The following is a 20293-nucleotide window of genomic DNA, read 5'->3' as shown; positions in this document are numbered from 1 at the left end:
GGTCTTTCTGTGTTCGATGGGGATCCATTTTAAAGTCTTGCATAGGAGGCGGAGGGTGCGGAAGCAGGTGGATGTGACTGAGTTGATTTGGCGGTCTATGTTGAGTTTGGAGTCCAGGATGATTCTGAGGTTGAGGGCTTGGTTCGTGGGGTTGGGAGGGTTTCCGAGGGTTGGTGGCCACCAGGAGTCGTTCCACACGTCGGGTTGAGGGCCCATGATAAGTATTTCTCTTTTGTTTGCGTTGAGTTGTAGGCAGCTGTTTTTCATCCAGTTGGGGACTGCTCCCATACCTTCGCGGAAGTTGTGTCTGGCTGTGTTGGGTTTGTTGGATAGGGAGAGGATGAGTTGGGTGTCGTCAGCATAGGAGACAATGTTGAGTCCGTAGTTTTTGACGATGGCGGCTAGAGGAGCCATGTGGATGTTAAACTGCATGGGGCTGAGGGAGGATCCCCAGGGAACTCCGCAGGTGGTCGGTGTGTGGTTCACGAGGAAGGGGGGAGTCTCACTCATTGAGTTCTGCCTGAGAGGAAGAATTGGATCCAGTCGAGGGCCTCGTCTCTGATGCCGGCCATGTGAAGTCTGCGTGTCAGGGTGTGGTGTGAGACTGAGTCGAAGGCTGTCGAGAGGTCATACAGGATGAGGGCCGCAGTCTCTCCTTTGTCCAGCAGGGAGCGGATGTCGTCTGTTGCGGCTTGGAGGGCTGTTTCAGTGCTGTGTTTTTTATTGAAGCCAGATTGGGAAGCGTCAAGGATGTTGTGGTCTTCCAGGAAAGTGGCGAGTTGGCTGTTGATGGCTTTCTCAATGACGATCTCTGTAAATGGGAGCAGGGAGGTGGGCCTGAAGTTCTTGATGTCGGTGGGGTCCACTGAGGGTTTCTTGAGGAGAGGGTTGATCTCTGCATGTTTCCAGTCATCAGGGAAGGAGGCGTCTGATAGGGAGCTGTTGATGGTGAGGCGGAGCTTGGGGGCGATCGTTTCAGCGGCTCTGTTGAAGAAGTGGTGGGGGCATGAGTCTGTGCGGGCCCCGGAGTATATGATCTTCATTTTCTACAGTGTATCTTTGGTGGTGAGGGGGGTCCAGTTGGTGAATGCTGGTTTGTTGGTGTCGGGTTCCGGTGGACGGGGTTCTGCACGTGGGTTGTCCTTGTTGAAGTTGTCGCAGATGGTCTTGATTTTGTGGTGGAAGTATGTGTTAGGTTTGCTGCAGAGATATTGTGAGGGTGGGATGTCCATTGCTTCGCTGTTGGGTTGGGCGAACTCATTGATGATGTTGAAGTGTTCCTTGCTGTTGTGTGCGTGTGAGGAGATGCTTTCTTCTATTGGTTTCTTTTTGGTGCTTTTGATGAGTTGGTGGTGTGAGGTGGTGGCGGCTCTGAGGTTGCTTTGGGCTTCTGTAGATTTGGTGTTTCTCCAGATATCAAATAAGGGCTGCCGAAACCTCTTCTATAAGACGGCCAAAATGTGGAAGATATACCATGTATAAACAGTAAGGAGGTTGGCATTATGCTATGGGATACTGAGGGTGCTAGTAATCTTTAGTTTAGATTTAGGGAACAAATAGAACATTCATGGTACACAGTCATGTCTGTTAAAGCCAAAGGAAATCCTCAGTGTCTTCTTACAGTTGATATGTCTCTTGTTCTGGAGACATTATGGATTGAATAATTTCTGCTAAAACTGATTGTAAAGGGCCTGAGACTCATGCTCCATATTGGTATTGTATACCAAAGACTAAGGAACACATAGGGGCACTTTAGGTGTTGATAAGTTAAACCAAGCCTAGTTGCACAGAAACAAGCAAGGGTCAAACAGAACAAAAGTAGAAGACAAACATATGTTCTAAGTCTCAATCAAATACATTCATGCCGGATTGACAGTTCTTATGCTAATGACATCAAAGGGCTTAAATCTTGTAGTAGTTAAAGCCAAAAATGCCATTCAGCATCTTTATTGAGTCCTTTTTGTATTGTGTTGCATCGGATGATTAGAGCACTTAATTTGAGCTCTAGTTCTCCAAAAGCACCCTGCACCCGGAGCCCCTCAGCCTTGGAGAGCTGGACCATCAGTGTCCCTACGAACCCCTGCAACTCAACTTACATGGCAGCTGTGGGTTGACCTCCCCCTATCCCTTTCTGAAAGTCATCTCCTCCTTTGGATATCATTGGATGCCCAACACTGTGTGTGCACTCTGCACCTGGCTGTCCCTGTGCCGCTGAGGGTTTAAGTTTGGTGCTGCCTTGTGCCCCTGTGCTTGCCTCAACCCCCAGACACTAACACCTGACTCCGCTTGTACTTACCTGGGAGCAGCGCGTCTTCATCCCCCCTCAGCCTCCATTGACTAACATTGGACACCAACTCAGACTTTGACCCCTGCACCCAGCCACCCCGTGCTGCTGTGGGTGCACTCTTGGTACCATCCTGAACCTTGCCCAGTGCTAGTCTAAAGCACTGAAGACTGGGATCGTAAGTCATGTACTTACTTGTGAAACTGCGTCATTGTTTTCCTTCCATAGGATAACTTTGAAGACTGAAACTTGCACTGTGTCAACTTTTGAAACAGCAAAGTACTTTTAATTTAAAAACTGCTACATTATATATATTTGGTTCAAAGCAGATATAAAAGCAACTGTTACTTTTTCTAAATTGGTCTTGAATTTATTCTTTGAGTGTATGTCTCATTTATTGCCTCTGTGAGTACAACGAATGCTTAACATGACTCCTTGTTAAGCTTAACTGCTTGCCCACACTACCTCAAAAAGAGCACTAGACATATCTATTTCTGCCTCTGCAAACCTTTGAGGATCCACTTGACTCTCTGCACAGTGTACTTCATTTTAGTGCACTATATAGAAAGCTTCCTACAGCTGGGTCCAGACTGGGGTGGGCATATTGGGCAGGGTTCTGTGGTGTACTTGGGACACCTTGTAGGTGGTGGCAAGGTGCAGCCCCTCCAGGCCAAGATTGAGACAATCATGGCCTGGCACCCTCCTGGAACCCAAACAGAAGTGAGAGCCTTTTTAGGCCTCACTGGGTATTACCATAGGTTTGTTAAGCGTTATGGCACCATAGTGGCCCCCTTAACAGAACTAACATCCAAAAAGCAACCTAGGTTGGTGAATTAGACAGAGGCTTATCAGAACGCCTTTGACTCTCTAAAGGAAGCCATGTGCACGGCACATGTGCTCAGGGCCCCTGACTACTCCAAGGAGTTAATTGTGCAGACAGACGCTTCAGAGTAAGGCATAGGGGCGGTTCTAGCACAGCTGAATGAGGAGGACCTAGACCAATCAGTAGCCTTTCTTAGCAGAAGGCTATTACCATGGAAACAGAGGTGGAGGGTCATTGAAAGAGAAGCATTTGCTGTGGTCTGGGCACTGAAGAAGCTGAGACCATACCTGTTTGGGACTCACTTCCGGGTTCAGACAGACCACAGGCCCCTCAAATATCTTATGCAGATGAGGGGTGAAAATTCTAAACTTTTGAGGTGGTCCATTTGCCTACAGGGGATGGACTTTACGGTGAAGCATTGCCCCGGGACTGAGCACGCCAATGCTGATGGTCTCTCCATACTCTTCCGTCTTAGTGATAAGAGCTCCCAAGGGGTTGGGTAGCTCTCCCCACTTTCAGATGGGGGGGCACATGTTAAACCTGGCAGCCTTAGGGTGGTCATCCCCCAGCTTTTTGCCTGCCTCACTCCGCTTTCTGACACTGTTTTTGCTGGTTTTAGGACTCTGCACACTTTACCACTGCTAACCAGTGCTAAAGTGCATATGCTATCTCCCTTAAACATAGTAACATTGGTTCATTCCCAATTGGCCTACTTGATTTACTTGTAAGTCCCCAGTAAAGTGCACTACAGGTGCACAGGGCCTGTAAATTGAATGCTACTAATGGGCCTGCAGCACTGGTTGTGCCACCCACATTAGTAGCCCCTTAACCATGTCTCAGGCCTGCCATTGCAAGGCCTGTGTGTGCCGTTTCACTGCCACTTCGACTTGGCATTTAAAAGTACTTGTCAAGCCTTAAACTCCCCTCTTTCTACATATAAGTCACCCCTAAGGTAGGCCCTAGGTAACCCATAAGGCAGGGTGCTATGTAAGTAAAAGGCAGGACATGCACATGTGTGTTTTATATGTACTGAAAGTGGAAAACTCATAAATTCGTTTTCCACTACTGTGAGGCCTGCTCCTTTCATAGGATAGCATTAAGACTACCCTCATATACTTTTTGAGTGGTCAATTCAGAAAAGGGTAACCAGGTCGTATTTAGTATGGCCAGAATGGTAATAGAAAATCCTGTTTTTTGGTGAGGTTATATTTTATATTACTATTTTAGAAATGCCAATTTTACAAAGTGAGTATTTCTCTGCACTAAAAATCCATCTATGTCTTACAGTCTGTCTCTAATCAACATCTGGGCTGGTTGACAGCTTCCTTGTGCATTTCACCCAGTCAACAACAAACACAGGACACTCAGTCACACCTGCACTCATCTGCACACTGAATGGCTCTTCCTGGGCAGGAAGGGTGTAGGGCCTGACACTTACATTTCAAAGGCTGGTGGCCTGCCCTCCCACAATGGACCGTCAAACCCCCTACTGGGACCCTGGCAGACAGACCTGTTCTGAAAGGGGAACTTGTGCACTTCAAAACCACTCTTTGAAGTCTCCCCCACTACAAAGGCATTTTTGGGTATATATACTGGGTCTCTGACCCCACCAACTCAGACATTTCTGGACCTGAACCTACCTGGCTGGACAAAAGACTCATCGGGAGTGCTTTGCTGGTAAGGACTGCTGCCTTGCTGTTGCTCTGCTGCCCTGCTGGCCTCTGACTTTGCTAAGAAGTGCTCTCCAAGGGCTTGGATTGAGCTTGCCTCCTGTTTTCTGAAGTCTCAAGGCCAAAAAGACTTCACCTCCTTAGGAAACTCCTAGTGCGCCACAAATCAATGTGCAGCCTGCCGGAAACGATGCACAGCCTGCTTTGCGACCGAGAAATTGCCACAGAGCTGAACTGGAATGACGCAGCCTGACTTCCCGAATGAAGATTCGACGCAGTGCCTGCCTTACAACAGAAAATTTGACGCACATCCCTACCGGTTCGACGCACAGCTGAACCAAAACAACGCAGTCATTCCCCGAGTAGAAAAATGGACGCAGTGCCTGCTGTGTGAGAAAATATTTGACACATCGTCCTCGCCAGCAGCACCCGTTGCGCATATCACTGCCTGTAAATTGGGCGCAACGGGGCTGTGCACGGGGCCCCTGCACTGCCCATGCCATCCCCGGGGCACCCATTCCACCAGCCTTTCCCTGGTGGCCTAAACTGCCAGGGAAAAGCTGGGGGAAGACAGGTTTGTTATCCGGCAGGCAGCGCTGCTTGCAGTGCTGCCCTGTCAGATAAGGAACTCCGCCATCGCCAGGCTGCCTGGCAGTGGTAGCTTGGCGGTGGCCGAGTTCCGCCTGTGGCGGTTTCCCCATGTCCATTTTGTGGCGGTCTGGACCACCATGCCGGTGGCGGTAATTTCCGCCACCATGGTGGTCCGGACCGCCATGTTCATAATGAGGTCCTAAAACTGGTTCCAAACCAACCAAGGTTAAGCTCCAGCAGCTCTTGGCAGAGTATCCAAAGGAACACCCTACTGAGGAGGAAGAGATCCCCTTTAGGGATCAGGAGGATGAACTTCCCCCTCCTCACCTAACCAGGGAGGACAAGGTCCAAATGCCCCTGACTCCAAGGATAGTACTCACTGGATCTGGATCTTCCGCAGGGGAGTCCAGCTCCTCTGGGAACATTGAGGGCATCCTCAATGAAGAGGACCTCCTTTTAGCAAGGATGGCCAAAAGGTTAGCTTTGGAGAGACAGCTTCTAGCTTTGCAAAGGAAGAGACCAAAAATGGGATTAATGCTCATTAATGCTGGCAGCAACTTAATAACTAGGGACAGAGAGCACTCTGACACCCGTAAAATCCCCAAAGGGATTGTCCCCATGTATGAGGAAGGTCATGACATTACCAAGTGGTTCACAGCCTTTGAGAGGGCTTGTGGGGTCAGAAGATTGAAAAAGTCTCACTGGGGAGGTCTCCTTGGAGAAACTGTTCCCTGGTAAGTGTAGGAATAGACTCCTCACACTCACTGGTGCAGATGCTGAATCCTATGACCACATAAAGGCTACCCCGACTGAGGACTCTGGAGTATAGAATTAGGTTCAAAGGGCCTCACAAAACCTCAAGCCAGTCCTGGGTTGATGTTGTAGACTACTCAGTGAAAACACTAGATGGTTGGATAACTGGCAGTGGAGTGCATGACTATGATGGGTGTTATAATTTGTTTATTAAAGAACATCTTTTAAGTAACTGCTTCAATGACAAGTTGCATCAGTATCTGGTAGACCTAGTTCCAATTTCTCCCCAAGAACTGGGAAAGAAGCAGACCATTGCATCAAGACTAGGATGACCAAGACTTCCACTGGGGTGACCAAAAGAAAGGGGTTACAAAGCCTCCCCAAGGGAAGGGTGGTGAGACACCTAAGGATTAAAGTAAAGAGGCTTCTAAAGGTCCCTAAAAACCTGGGCAGGAGGGTGGGCCCCAAGCCACAATCTTCCAGTGGGTACAAAGATAAAAACGGTGTTCCCAAAAAGGCCTGGTGTTTTAAATGTAAACAGCACGGACACCAAACTGGAGACTTGTCCTGTCCCAAAAAGAATCCCCCAAATACTGCGCCAGCAAGCACTGGTATAGCCAGTCACTCTGTGGGACCAACAGTGTGCCCAGAGCAAATCAGGGTTCACACTGAAGCTACTTTAGTTTCTGAGGGTGGGGTAGATATTGCCACTCTAGATGTCTGGCCCCCTAATATGAACAAATACAGACAGCATCCCTTGATTAAGGGGATTACAGTAGAAGCCCTAAGGGATACAGGTGCCAGTGTCATCATGGTAACAGAAAAACTATTTTCCCCAGGACAGTATCTGGCTGGACAAACTTATCCAGTTACCAATGCTGACAATGTGACTAAGGTCCATTCCATGTCTGTGGTGACCTTAGAATGAGGAGGGGAGACTGGCCTGAAACAGGTAGTGGTCTCTTCTGCGATCCAGTCAGCTAGGGAATGACCTGGAGTCCTCAGCTTGGGCTGAGGTAGAACTCAAAACCAATGCAGCCATGCTGGGAATCCCTGAGATGGTGTGTGTACAAACTAGAGCACAGATCTGAGCAAAGGGTGAAAAAAGTGTTGGAGCCAGGAATAATGGCTCAACCTTACAAGAAAAGGGTCAGGAAGACTGGGGGCCAGCTTCTGTATAGCAAAAAGTACAAGACTCCTCTTCTTAGGAAGACATCTTAGCATCCTTTGAGGTAACTGAGCATATGGAACTTGATCCTTATCAGATAGAGCTCTTGAGCTCATGGGGACCTCTAGGGACCAGCTGTGTCAGAGACGGAGAACCTGTCTCACTTTTGAAGGTCTGAGACAGCAAGCAGATGCACAGGAGAAGGTAGGTGTCAGTGGCTCGAACAAGGTCTATTGGGAGGAAGGACTCCTATACACTGAGGCCAGATACCCAAAAACTGGTACAACCAAGAGAGTGGTAGTACCTCAGCAGTTTAGGGTTTTCATCCTCACTTTAGCACATGGCAGCCCCCTAGCTGGGCATCTGGGCCAAACTAAAACTTGGAATAGGCTTGTCAGCCATTTCTACTGGCCCAACATGTTTCAAAAGGTGAAGGAGTTTTGCAGCTCCTGTGTCACCTGTCAAGCCAGTGGTAAGGCAGGTGGCCACCCAAAGCCCCCCTTAATTCTTCTACCAGTGGTTGGGGTTCCCTATGAAAGGGTTAGTGTGGACATAGTGGGTCCACTTGAACCACCCACAGCCTCAGGAAACCAATATATACTGGTAGTAGTGGATCATGCTACCAGGTATCCTGAAGCAATTTCCCTTAGGTCTACTACACCTCCTGTGGTAGCCAAAGCCCTCATTGGTATCTTTACCAAGGTAGGGTTTCCTAAGGTGGTGGTTTCTGACAGAGGTGCCTACTTCATGTCAGCTTACCTAAAATGCATGTGGAATGAGTGCGGGGTGACTTATAAGTTCACTACACCATACCATCCACAAACCAATGGACTTGCTGCAAGGTTCAACAAGGCACTGAAGGGCATGATCATGTGGCTCCCTCAAAAACTTGAAAAGTTTACAAAGTCCTGGAACTCAGCAGTCAAAAGGAAAATTACTTGTAAGAAAAACTGACTTTTGACCTCTGACTGTGGTCAAAGAGCAAATGTATCATAAGAACAAGATTTAAAGGCATCTTTTATTTCCCCTCCACTTTTTAACTGAACAGAACACCTGTTCAGTGTCAACTCGCCAGAAGGGACGAGTACGTATTAAAAATAGCTCGACCTGATCAAACAAGACTCACCAATGCGAGTGGTCGAGTGGATTTTTCGAGCCTTGAGAGAATGGGGCTTTGCCCCTTTGAAATTCTGTTTGGCCACCCTGTTAGGGGACAACTTGCACTTTACGAGGGCTGGGAGAGACCTCTCCATGAGACCAAGCATGGTGTGGTGGACTACGTGCTCGGCCTCCACTCTAGGATGGTAGATTACATGGAAAAAGCATCCAAAAACCTTGAGGCCAGCCAACAGCTTCCCAGTCCAGAATTGTCTGAATCTTGGGTTGTAAATGTTGAATTTGGCCTCCACCTACAAGGTGGACCAAGTATACAACTGTGCCCTGCCCTATTTGGCACTTAGCTGCTTTAATAACGAGGCCTGCTGTTTGCTAGGCCTGCAAAACCTTCCCCAGGTGGACCAGGTGATCCTGCCAGCTGGAGCTAAAGACAGCAATATCATCTGGATATACTGCACTAAAATACTCCAAACCAGCAAGGACTTGATTCACCAACCTTTGGAAGGTAACAGGGGCATTCTTTAAGCCAAAAGGGCATAACAGTATACTGATAATGCCGATCAGGTGTAGAGAATGCTTTCTTTTCTTTTGCTCAAGGTGCCATCCTAATTTGCCAGTACCCTGCAGTTACGTCAAAGGTACTCAGAAATTTGGCTGCACCTAACTTGCATCTGCTCTGGTTAAGTGGTGTGCATCTGTCTTAGTGACAGAGTTGAGTCCTCTGTAGTCCACACAGAACCTCTTTTCTCCCTTGCCATCTTTGGTGTGAGGTTTGGGGACCAAGGACACTGGGCTAGCCCAGGGACAGTCAGAGTGCTCTATTACCCCTAACTCTAGCATCTTGTGGACTTCCACTTTGATGTTCTCTTTGACTTGGTCAGACTGTCTATAAAATGTGTTTTTGACAGGTAATCTGTCTCCTGTGTCCACATCATGGGTACACAGATGTGTCTGACCAAGGGTCAAAGAGAAGAGCTCAGCATACTGCTGTAGGACTTGCCTGCAGTCAGCTTGCTATTGGGCAGAGAGAGTGTCTGAACAGACAACTCCATCCCCTGATCCATCCTTAGGTTCAGTTGAGAGGGGGTCAGGGAGAGGTTCACTCTCTGCTTCCTGACCCTCATCTGTAACCATCAGCATGGTTATGTCTGTCCTATCATTGTAGGGTTTCAGGCAGTTAACATGGATCACCCTTTTGGGTGTCCTGCTAGTGCCCAGGTCCAATAAGTAAGTGATCTGACTCTTCTTTTCTAGGACTGGGTAAAGGCCACCCCATCTGTCCTGAAGTGCCCTGGGAGCCACAGGGGCCACAGGCTCCAGAACCCAGACTTTCTGCCCTAGTTGGAATTCAACCATTGCAGCCTTTTGTTCATACAACAACTTCTGGAGTTGTTGGCTGGCCTCAAGGTTTTTGGATGCCTTTTCCGTGTACTCAGCCATCCTAGAGTGGAGGCCAAGCACATAGTTCACTGCATCTTGTTTAGGCTCATGGATAGGTCTCTCCCAGCCTTGGTTAACAAGTGCCAGTGGCCCCCTGGCAGAATGGCCAAACAGAAGTTCAAAGGAGGAAAACCCTACTCCCTTCTAGGGCACCTCTCTGTGGGAAGGTGTGGCAGGAGGACATCCCATCTCCTTCTGAGTTTTTCAGGGAACCCCATGATTATGCCCTTCAATGTCTTGTTGAATGTCTCATCAAGTCCACTGGTTTATGGATGGTATGGTGTGGTGAATCTATAAGTCACCCCACACTCATTTCACATGAGTTTTAGGTAAGCTGACATGAAGTTTGTACCTCTGTCAGAAACCACCTCCTTAGGGAAACCGACTCTGGTAAAAATACCAATTAGGGTTTTGCCTACTGCAGGGGCAGTAGTTGACCTAAGGGGAATTGCTTCAGGGTATCTGGTAGCATGATCCACTACTACCAGTATGTAATGATTTCCTGAGGCTGTGGGTGGTTCAAGTGGACCAATAATGTCCACACCAATCCTCTCAAAGGGTACCCTCACCACTGGAAGTGGAATGAAGGGGGCCTTTGAGTGGCCACCTGTCTTGCTACTGGCTTGACAGGTGACACAGGAGCTACAAAACTCCATTCCTTTTTGCGACATATTGGGCTAATAAAAGTGGTCTACAAGTCTACTTGGGCCAAAGTGAGAATGAACTCTCTAAACTAATGAGACACTACCACTCTCCTAGTGGCACCAGGTTTGGGGTCTCTGGCATCAGTGTAAAGGAAGCCATTCTCCCGATAGACCCTGTGGGAGCCACTGACATCGCCCTTATCCTGTTCAGCAGCATGCGGTCTCATGACTTCACGAGTGAGACAAGTATTTTGTCCCTTGCATAGCTGTTCCCTTGTGGGTCCGCCTGGGCCCAAGAGCTCTACCTGATAAGGTTCCAGCTCCATGGACTCAGTTCCCTCAGGGTATAACACACCTTCCGGGGACGAGAGGTCTTGCTTCTTTTGCTGTTCAGAGGATGGTCCTCCAGTCCTCTTACCTTTTCTCTTGGAAGGTTGGGTCACTATTCCAGGCTCCTCCAACACTTCCTTTTCACCCTGTGCTCTGCTCTGTGCCCTGGTGTTCACACACACACCAGTTAAGGGATTCCCAGCATCACTGCATAGGATTTGAGTTCTACCTCAGCCCATGCTGAGTACTCCAGATCATTCCCTAACAAACACTCTACTGGAATTGCAGGAGACTACTACCTGTTTTAGGCCAGTAACCCCTCCCCATTCTAAAGTCACCATAGCCATGGGATGGACTTTAGTTACAGTGTCAGCATTGGTAACTGGATTGGTAACTGGATATGTCTGTCCATCCAAATTCTGTCCTGGCTGGGGAAACCAGTTTATCTGTCATGATGGTCACACTGGCACCTGTATCCCTCAGGGCTTCTACCTTTGTCCCATTGATTAAGAGCTGCTGCCTGTATTTTTGCATGTTAGGCAGCCAGTGTGGCTATATCCACCCCACCCTCACTGACCAAAGCAGCTTCAGTGTGAACCCTGATTTGCTCTGGGCACACTGTTGGTCCCACCTGGACACTGGCTATTCCAGTACTAACTTGAGTAGTGCTAGTGGGATTGTTCTTGGGGCAGGCCATGTCTCCAGTTTGGTGTCCATGCTGTTTACATTTGTGACACCAGGCCTTGGGATCAAAGTTTTTACCCTTGTACCCATTTGTGAACTGTAAAGAGTCTCGGGCCCACCCTCTGGAACAGGTTTTTGGGGCCCCCTTTGTTTTTGTCCTTGGGTGTATCACCACCCTTCCCCTGTGGAGGCTTTGTGACCCCTTTCTTTTGGTCACCCCCTGAGGAAGTCTTGGTCACCCTAGTCTTGACCTAACGGTCTGCCTTCTTTCCCAATTCTTGGGGAGAAATTGGACCTCGGTCTACCAGACGGTGATGCAACTTGTCATTGAAGCAGTTACTTAACAGGTGTTCCTTCATAAACATTATAAAGCCCATCATAGTCATGCACTCCACTGCCAGTTATCCAGCCATCTAGTGTTTTCACTGAATAGTCAACAAAATCAACCCAGGTCTGGCTCACGGTTTTGTGAGCCCCCCTGAATCTAATCCTATACTCCTCAGTGGAGAATCCAAAGCCCTCAATCAGGGTAGCCTTCATGTGATCATAGGATTCTGCATCTTTACCAAAGAGTGTAAGGATACTATCCCTACACTTACCAGTGAACAGTTCCTAAAGAAGAGCTCCCCAGTGAGATATGTTTACATTTCAAGTTGCACAAGCCCTCTCAAAAACTATGAACCGCTTGGTGATAACATCACCCTCTTCATATTTTGAGACAATGCCTTTGGGGATTTTTAGGATATCAGTATTCTCCCTGATCCTATTTATATTGCTGCCACCATTAATGGGTTCTAAGCCCATTTCTGCTCTCTCCCTTTCTATAGCTAGGAGGTGATGCTCCAAACCTAACCTTTTGGCCAACCTTGCTAAAAGGATGTCCTCTTCACTGAGGATGCCCTCAATATTCCCAGAGGAGCTGGACTCCCCTGTGGAAGATCCAGATCTAATGAGTTCTATCACTGGAGACAGGGGTCTGGGGACCCTCGTCTCCCTAGTTAGGTGAGGACGGGGGAGGTCATCCTCCACATCTCTAACATCTTCCCTGTCTGAGGGGAGTTCTTCCTCCTCAGCTGGGTGGTCCCTGGTATACTCTGCCAAGAGTTCCTAGGGCTTGACCTTTGTAGGGTTGGAACCTGTTCTAATCTTTTTCAACTTACAGAGGAACCTTAACTCTGCCATCCCTAGATGGAGGTAAGGGATGAGGTTGAGTTCCACAACTATATCCTCTGAGCTGCTCATTATGTTACAAAAAAGTTGGGATTACTTGTTAGAAACTAAAAACGACTTCTAGAAACTAAATCCTAACTTAAAAATAACTTTTAAATTTAAAACGAGATGCTAACGGGACTTAACCAACGGTGAACAAATATATCAGAAATGTCCAGAGGTTTTCAATAAGAATTTAGGGTTGTTGAAGGGCTTCCAATATAAAATGAAATTGAAATCAAGCTCTAGACCTGTGGTACACAAAACTAGACCTATGCCCCATTTAATGAAAGAAGCTCTTGAAAAATAATTTAACAGATTAGAATCTAGAGGAATAATACAGCCCATTGAAAGCTAAAATTGGCTATCCCCCATAGCTATTTCAAAGAAAAACCATAGCAATGACATCAGAGTATGTGTTGACTTACGAGATTTAAACAGAAGCATATGGATTGAAAGACATCCTCTTCCTAGAATTCATGAAATGTTAAGCACTATGGGTGAAGCTACGTGTTTCTCTGTTCTCGATTTGTCTAATGCCTACCACCAGGTTGAATTACATCCTGAAACCAAACAGCTAACTGTGTTTACCACCCCCTTAGGTTCATTTATGTTTAACAGAATGCCTTTCAGGTTGGCCTCTGCCGCGGTGGTATTTCAGAAAATCATGCAGCGCATCTTAAGTGGGGCTCCCAAAACTTTATGCTTCCAAGATGATATTATAATATATGGAGCCACAGTGGAGGAACACAAAATAAATCTAAAAACTGTCCTAAACAAATTAAAAGCAGCAGGACTTGCGTTAAAAAGGTCAAATTGGAGTGAGCACTGTGGAATATTTAAGGCACACCATCTCTAAAGATGGGTTTAAACCAAAAGTGTGCTTGCTGGAAGCAGTCAGAACAGCGAATGTGCCCATGAACTAAGATGAACTCAAGTCATTTTTGGGACTCGCTGAGTTCATGGCAAAATATGTCAAGAACTTTTCTGAACTCACGCACAACCTAAGAGATTTACTTAAAAGTCACATTCCATATAAATGGTCAGTAAACCATCAAGTTGCTTTCCAAAATGTAAAACAGGCCATATTATCAGCACCGCACTGTTGCAATTTTGATCACAAAAGGAAAAGTGTCCTAACTACAGATGCTAGCAGCAAGGGCTTAGGTGCCACCCATTCTCAGATCATAAAGGGTAAGGAAAGAATTGTGACTTTTGCATCCAGAGCCCTCAGTAAAGCAGAATCCAATCACTCGGTAGTAGAAAGAGAAGCGTTAGTTTGTTTTTGTGCGGTTAAGCCCTACAAATTCTTTCTTTGGGACATACAATTGGACTTTCAAACAGACCACAAACCGCTGGTATACATGTTTTCCACAAAAGGGTCTTACAATAGCACTCCAAGGATCATCAGATGGATCCTGGGTCTGTAAAGTTTTTATTTTAAGGTAGAATATGTCCCTGGTAATGATAATACGGAAGCTGACTTCTTGTCCAGAGCTCCTTTATATATAAAGGAAGATTATGTAACACCTGAGTATCCCATCATGATTGGGAGTACAGCTTCTATCACTAAGAAGACATGGAATTCTGCTAAACTGCAAGATGAATCTTTATCCATGGTGAAAAGATATGCAAAACATGGTTGGCCTAGCTCAAGAAATGAGGTTGAAGATCTTATTAAAGGTTACTGGGAGATAAGATTCAAAATCAATGAAAACAATAATTTTTTGTACAGGAATGACAAAATCATACCTCCAGTAAACCTAAGACATAAAATCATCGATCTTGCCCACAAGGGTCATTTAGGCAGAAACATGACCAAATCATGTGTTAGGGAACAGTATTGGTTCCCTAATATGGATTCAATGATTGAAGCCAAGGTCAAGGATTGCTCAATATGTGCAAAGAGTGACAAATCTAAAGTAGCCCGCAAAGTCCCAATTTATCCAGTGTCCATTCTGGATAAACCCTGGGAAAAGTTAGCTCTTGATATAGTTGGACCAATTAATATGTCAGGAGTGGTAAAACGCTTTGCATTTGTATTAGTTGACTACCATTCGCATTGGATTACTGTAAAAATGGTTAATCAAATTACAACTGAGTCACCCATCAATTTTCTAGAAGACATATTTGAAGCTGAGGGTATACCAGCTACTAGTTACTGATAACGGGATTCAATTAACGTCATCAGCACTGGTGGATTTTCTCACACACCTCAGCATTACTCACGTTATCACTGCTTTGTATTGCCCACAGGCAAATGGTCTAGTTGAAAGAGTTAACTTCATGGTCAAGGAGTGTATTTAACTGGCCAGCATAAATCACATAGACCTGGAGAATGCGATTCAACACATGCTATGGGCTTACCTCACCAATCCTAATTCCATAACTAAAATATCACCTTTCTCAGCTTTAAAAGGCAGGAAACCCAGCACCAAAAATGTTCCCTCTTGGTTAGGAGGAGGGGACAAGATGGTGCATATCTTTTCCCTTACAAAAGATAAAATCACCTTGCACCAAAATAGATATAAAAGATATTATGACTTAAAATATGGCACAAAACTTCAACTGTGGAACGTGGATGACTGGGTGTATGTGAAAAAACCGAGGGGGAAGGCGGGAACCGGTACGAAATATCTGGAACCTATACATATTGCTAATGTCAAACATAATGTAGTTGTCATGGACAATGGCCAATGCTAGAGTATGGATAGTCTGGTTAAACTCAAACCACGTTCTAGCCCCAATGGAAGAAACAGCTGTGAAACTGGTTATGGAATGGAAAACACATCAAGTCAAAGAAATGAAGGAGTCTGTTTTAAAAGAACAAGTGGTAGACAAATCCGTGCTCCTGTTGGGCATGAAGACTATGAATTTGGTATTTAATCCTTAGGAGTACAATTGTAAATCAGTTGGGAGACTAATATTTAGTTATAGTATGTCCCTACTCCCCTTTTCCCTGTGAGTGTTAGTGCATTCCAGGAGTCGACAAGAGCTTGGGTTAGAATGTCAAGAAGGGTGGCACTGTCTGTGAGGAGATGGAGCAGTGGAGATGGAAGTAAAGGTTACTGTAGGAGGCTGGACTGGCTTGTAGTGAGTACCAAGGGGTACTTGCACCTTGCACCAGGCTCAGTTATCCCTTATTAGTGTATAGGGTGTCTAGCAGCTTAGGCTGATAGATAATGGTAGCTTAGCAGAGCAGCTTAGGCTGAACTAGGAGACGTGTGAAGCTACTACAGTACCACAAGTGTCACTTGCACAATATCATAAGAAAACACAAAACACAGTTATACTAAAAATAAAGGTACTTTATTTTTATGACAATATGCAAAGTATCTCAGTGAGTAACCTCAGTATGAGGATAGCAATTATACACAAGTTATATGTACACAATACCAAAAATATGCAGTATAGTCTTAGAAAACAGTGCAAACAATGTATAGTTACAATAGGATGCAATGGGGACACGTAGGGATAGGGGCAACACAAACCATATACTCCAAAAGTGGAATGTGAACCACGAATGGACCTCAAACCTATGTGACATTGTAGAAGGTCGCTGGGACTATTAGAAAATAGTGAGAGTTAGAAAATTAGACCTCCCCAAGACCCTGAAAAGTGAGTGCAAAGTGCACTGAAGTTCCCCAAAAGACAAAGAAGTCGTGATAGAGGAATAATGCAGGAAAGACACAAACCAACAATGCAACAACTGTGGATTTCCAATCTGGGGTACCTGTGGAACAAGGGGACCAAGTCCAAAAGTCACAAGCAAGTCGGAGATGGGCAGATGCCCAGGAAATGCCAGCTGTGGGTGCAAAGGATCTTCTACTGGACAGAAGAAGCTGCGGTTTCTGCAAGAACGAAAAGGGCTAGAGACTTCCCCTTTGGTGGACGGATCCCTCTCGCCGTGGAGAGTCGTGCAGAAGTGTTTTCCCGCTGAAAGAACGCCAACAAGTCTTGCTAGCTGCAAATCATGCGGTTAGCGTTTTTGGAAGCTGCTGCGGCCCACGAGAGACTAGGAGGTCGCAAATTGGACCAGAAAAGAGAGGGGACGTCGAGCAAGACAAGGAGCCTCTCAGCAGCAGGTAGCACCCGGAGAAGTGCCAGAAACAGGCACTACAAGGATGCGTGAAACGGTGCTCGCCGAAGTTGCACAAAGGAGTCCCACGTCGCCGGAGACCAACTTAGAAAGTCGTGCAATGCAGGTTAGAGTGCCGTGGACCCAGGCTTGGCTGTGCACAAAGGATTTCCGCCAGAAGTGCACAGAAGCTGGAGTATTTGCAAAAGACGCGGTTTCCAACAATGCAGTCTGGCGTGGGGAGGCAAGGACTTACCTCCACCAAACTTGGACTGAAGAGTCACTGGACTGTGGGAGTCACTTGGACAGAGTTGCTGGATTCGAGGGACCTCGCTCGTCGTGCTGAGAGAAGACCCAAGGGACCGGTCATGCAGCTTTTTGGTGCCTGCGGTAGCAGGGGGAAGATTCCGTCGACCCACGGGAGATTTCTTCGGAGCTTCTAGTGCAGAGAGGAGGCAGACTACCCCCACAGCATGCACCACCAGGAAAACAGTCGAGAAGGCGGCAGGATCAGCGTTACAGAGTTGCAGTAGTCGTCTTTGCTACTATGTTGCAGTTTTGCAGGCTTCCAGCGCGGTCAGCAGTCGATTCCTTGGCAGAAGGTGAAGAGAGAGATGCAGAGGAACTCTGATGAGCTCTTGCATTCGTTATCTAAGGTTTCCCCAGAGACAGAGACCCTAAATAGCCAGAAAAGAGGGTTTGGCTACCTAGGAGAGAGGATAGGCTACTTACACCTGAAGGAGCCTATCAGAAGGAGTCTCTGACGTCACCTGGTGGCACTGGCCACTCAGAGCAGTCCAGTGTGCTGGCAGTACCTCTGTTTCCAAGATGGCAGAGGTCTGGAGCACATTGGAGGAGCTCTGGACACCTCCCAGGGGAGGTGCAGGTCAGGGGAGTGGTCACTCCCCTTTCCTTTGTCCAGTTTCGCGCCAGAGCAGGGGCTAAGGGGTCCCTGAACCGGTGTAGACTGGCTTATGCAGAATTGGGCACATCTGTGCCCATGAAAGCATTTCCAGAGGCTGGGGGAGGCTACTCCTCCCCTGCCTTCACACCATTTTCCAAAGGGAGAGGGTGTAACACCCTCTCTCAGAGGAAGTCCTTTGTTCTGCCATCCAGGCACAAGCCTGGCTTGACCCCAGGGGGGCAGAAACCTGTCTGAGGGGTTGGCAGCAGCAGCAGCTGCAGTGAAACCCCAGGAAAGGCAGTTTGGCAGTACCAGGGTCTGTGCTACAGACCACTGGGATCATGGGATTGTGCCAACAATGCCAGGATGGCATAGAGGGGGCAATTCCATGATCTTAGACATGTTACATGGCCATATTCGGAGTTACCATTGTGAAGCTACACATAGGTATTGACCTATGTGTAGTGCACGCGTGTAATGGTGTCCCTGCACTCACAAAGTCCGGGGAATTTGCCCTGAACAATGTGGGGGCACCTTGGCTAGTGCCAGGGTGCCCTCACACTAAGTAACTTTGCACCTAACCTTTACCAGGTAAAGGTTAGACATATAGGTGACTTATAAGTTACTTAAGTGCAGTGAAAAATGGCTGTGAAATAATGTGTGCATTATTTCACTCAGGCTGCAGTGGCAGGCCTGTGTAAGAATTGTCAGAGCTCCCTATGGGTGGCAAAAGAAATGCTGCAGCCCATAGGGATCTCCTGGAACCCCAATACCCTGGGTACCTCAGTACCATATACCAGGGAATTATAAGGGTGTTCCAGTGAGCCAATTTAAATTGGTAAAATTGGTCACTAGCCTGTTAGTGACAATTTAAAAGAAATGAGAGAGCATAACCACTTAGGTTCTGGTTAGCAGAGCCTCAGTGAGACAGTTAGGCACTACACAGGGAACACATACATATAGGCCACAAACTTATGAGCACTGGGGTCCTGGCTAGCAGGATCCCAGTGACACATAACAAACATACTGAAAACATAGGGTTTTCACTATGAGCACTGGGCCCTGGCTAGCAGGATCCCAGTGAGACAGTGAAAATACCCTGACATACACTCACAAACAGGCCAAAAGTGGGGTAACAAGGCTAGAAAGAGGCTACTTTCTCACACAACCCCCCCCCAAACGAAGGACAATAAGGCTAACCTTGGCCAGTTGAGACTTTATTGTCTAAGTGGTGATAAGTAGAGAGTAGCTCTGCAATAGACTGGTTACTCCCTTTATCATCCACTATATGGTTACTTCCCTGTGGGGATGTAAACCACCCTGTTTGAAGTTTTTTAGCTAAGCAACAATGTGAAGATGTATTTTCAGAGTTTCTATCAGTAAGTTTTAGTTTAGAGCAGTGGGAATTGTCCACTGAACCTATTTGTAGTGATGGAAATGCCAGACAGGGATGCTGTCTCAGTAAAGCCATAGCTGGGCAAAAACTTTGTCCATATGGCTGGAAGAGAGAACAGGGATGCTGTTTCTCTTGAGTTGGAGCAGGGCAGGGATGCTGTCCTATGAGCTCCACACTAGGGCAGGGATGCTGTCCTAAGTGTTGTGAGGCAGTACAGTGTTTCTGCACTAAAGTTTCTCTGGAAGGGTTGGAGGGATGCTCCATGTTAACTAAAATGGTGCTCTTTTTCTCACCAATGTTAGTTATCCCACAGAGAGGTACTTCCACCTCAGGGAGTACAGTTTTGCCAACTGATGATTCCCTTGGAACAGGTGCCACCCCAGGAGAGGTTTCTCCCACCACAGGAATGGTATCCTGAATGGTAGAGTGGTTAGGGGATACTGTGATACCCTTTTTACCTGTTGATGGAGAGGGATCCTGAGTTTTCAGGCCTTCTCTCCTTTGCTTTTTCATTTCAATTGAAATGAGAGGGAACAATTCCTCAGGGATGCCCAGCATGGCTGCATGGGCATAAAACTCTACATCAGCCCAACCTGAGGCCTCTAGGTCATTACCTAAGAGACAGTCTACAGGTAAGCTAGGTGATACCACCACCTGCTTAGGGCCAGTAACTCCACCCCAACTAAACTGAATTATAGCTAAGGGAAGAAACTTAGTGGAATTATGGACATCAATAATTGTATACTGTTGTCCAATGATGTGTTGTTCAGGATGCACTAGGTTTTCAGTCACCAAAGTGATACTGGCACCTGTGTCCCTGTAGGCCAAGGCCTCAACACCATTTATTGAAACTGTCTGCCTGTACTTATCCATTGTAAGGGGACAAGCAGCCAGTGTGGCAAGGCCAATGCCTCTAGGTGTGACAGAAACTGTCTTGGGATTGACTACCCCAGTTTCTACTATGGACCCATAAGTGAACCCAACTACACCCTTAACTTGACTGTTGCCAGCAGTCCCACCACTAGTACCACTACTGCTAGGGGCACTAGAGCTTGATGTATTAGTGGTGGTAGGCTCAAGGGGTTTACCTGGACAGGACTTATCCCCTGGCCTATGGCCTCTGTTTTTACACACAAAGCACCAAGGCTTTTTAATGTGTGTGGGTTGAGAAGAAGAGGAAGAATTTGTTTTATCCCCACCCTC

Source organism: Pleurodeles waltl, unplaced genomic scaffold (assembly GCF_031143425.1).
Source record: "Pleurodeles waltl isolate 20211129_DDA unplaced genomic scaffold, aPleWal1.hap1.20221129 scaffold_37, whole genome shotgun sequence".
Classification (NCBI taxonomy): Eukaryota; Metazoa; Chordata; class Amphibia; order Caudata; family Salamandridae; genus Pleurodeles; species Pleurodeles waltl.
Note: the sequence above shows the minus strand (reverse complement) of the source record.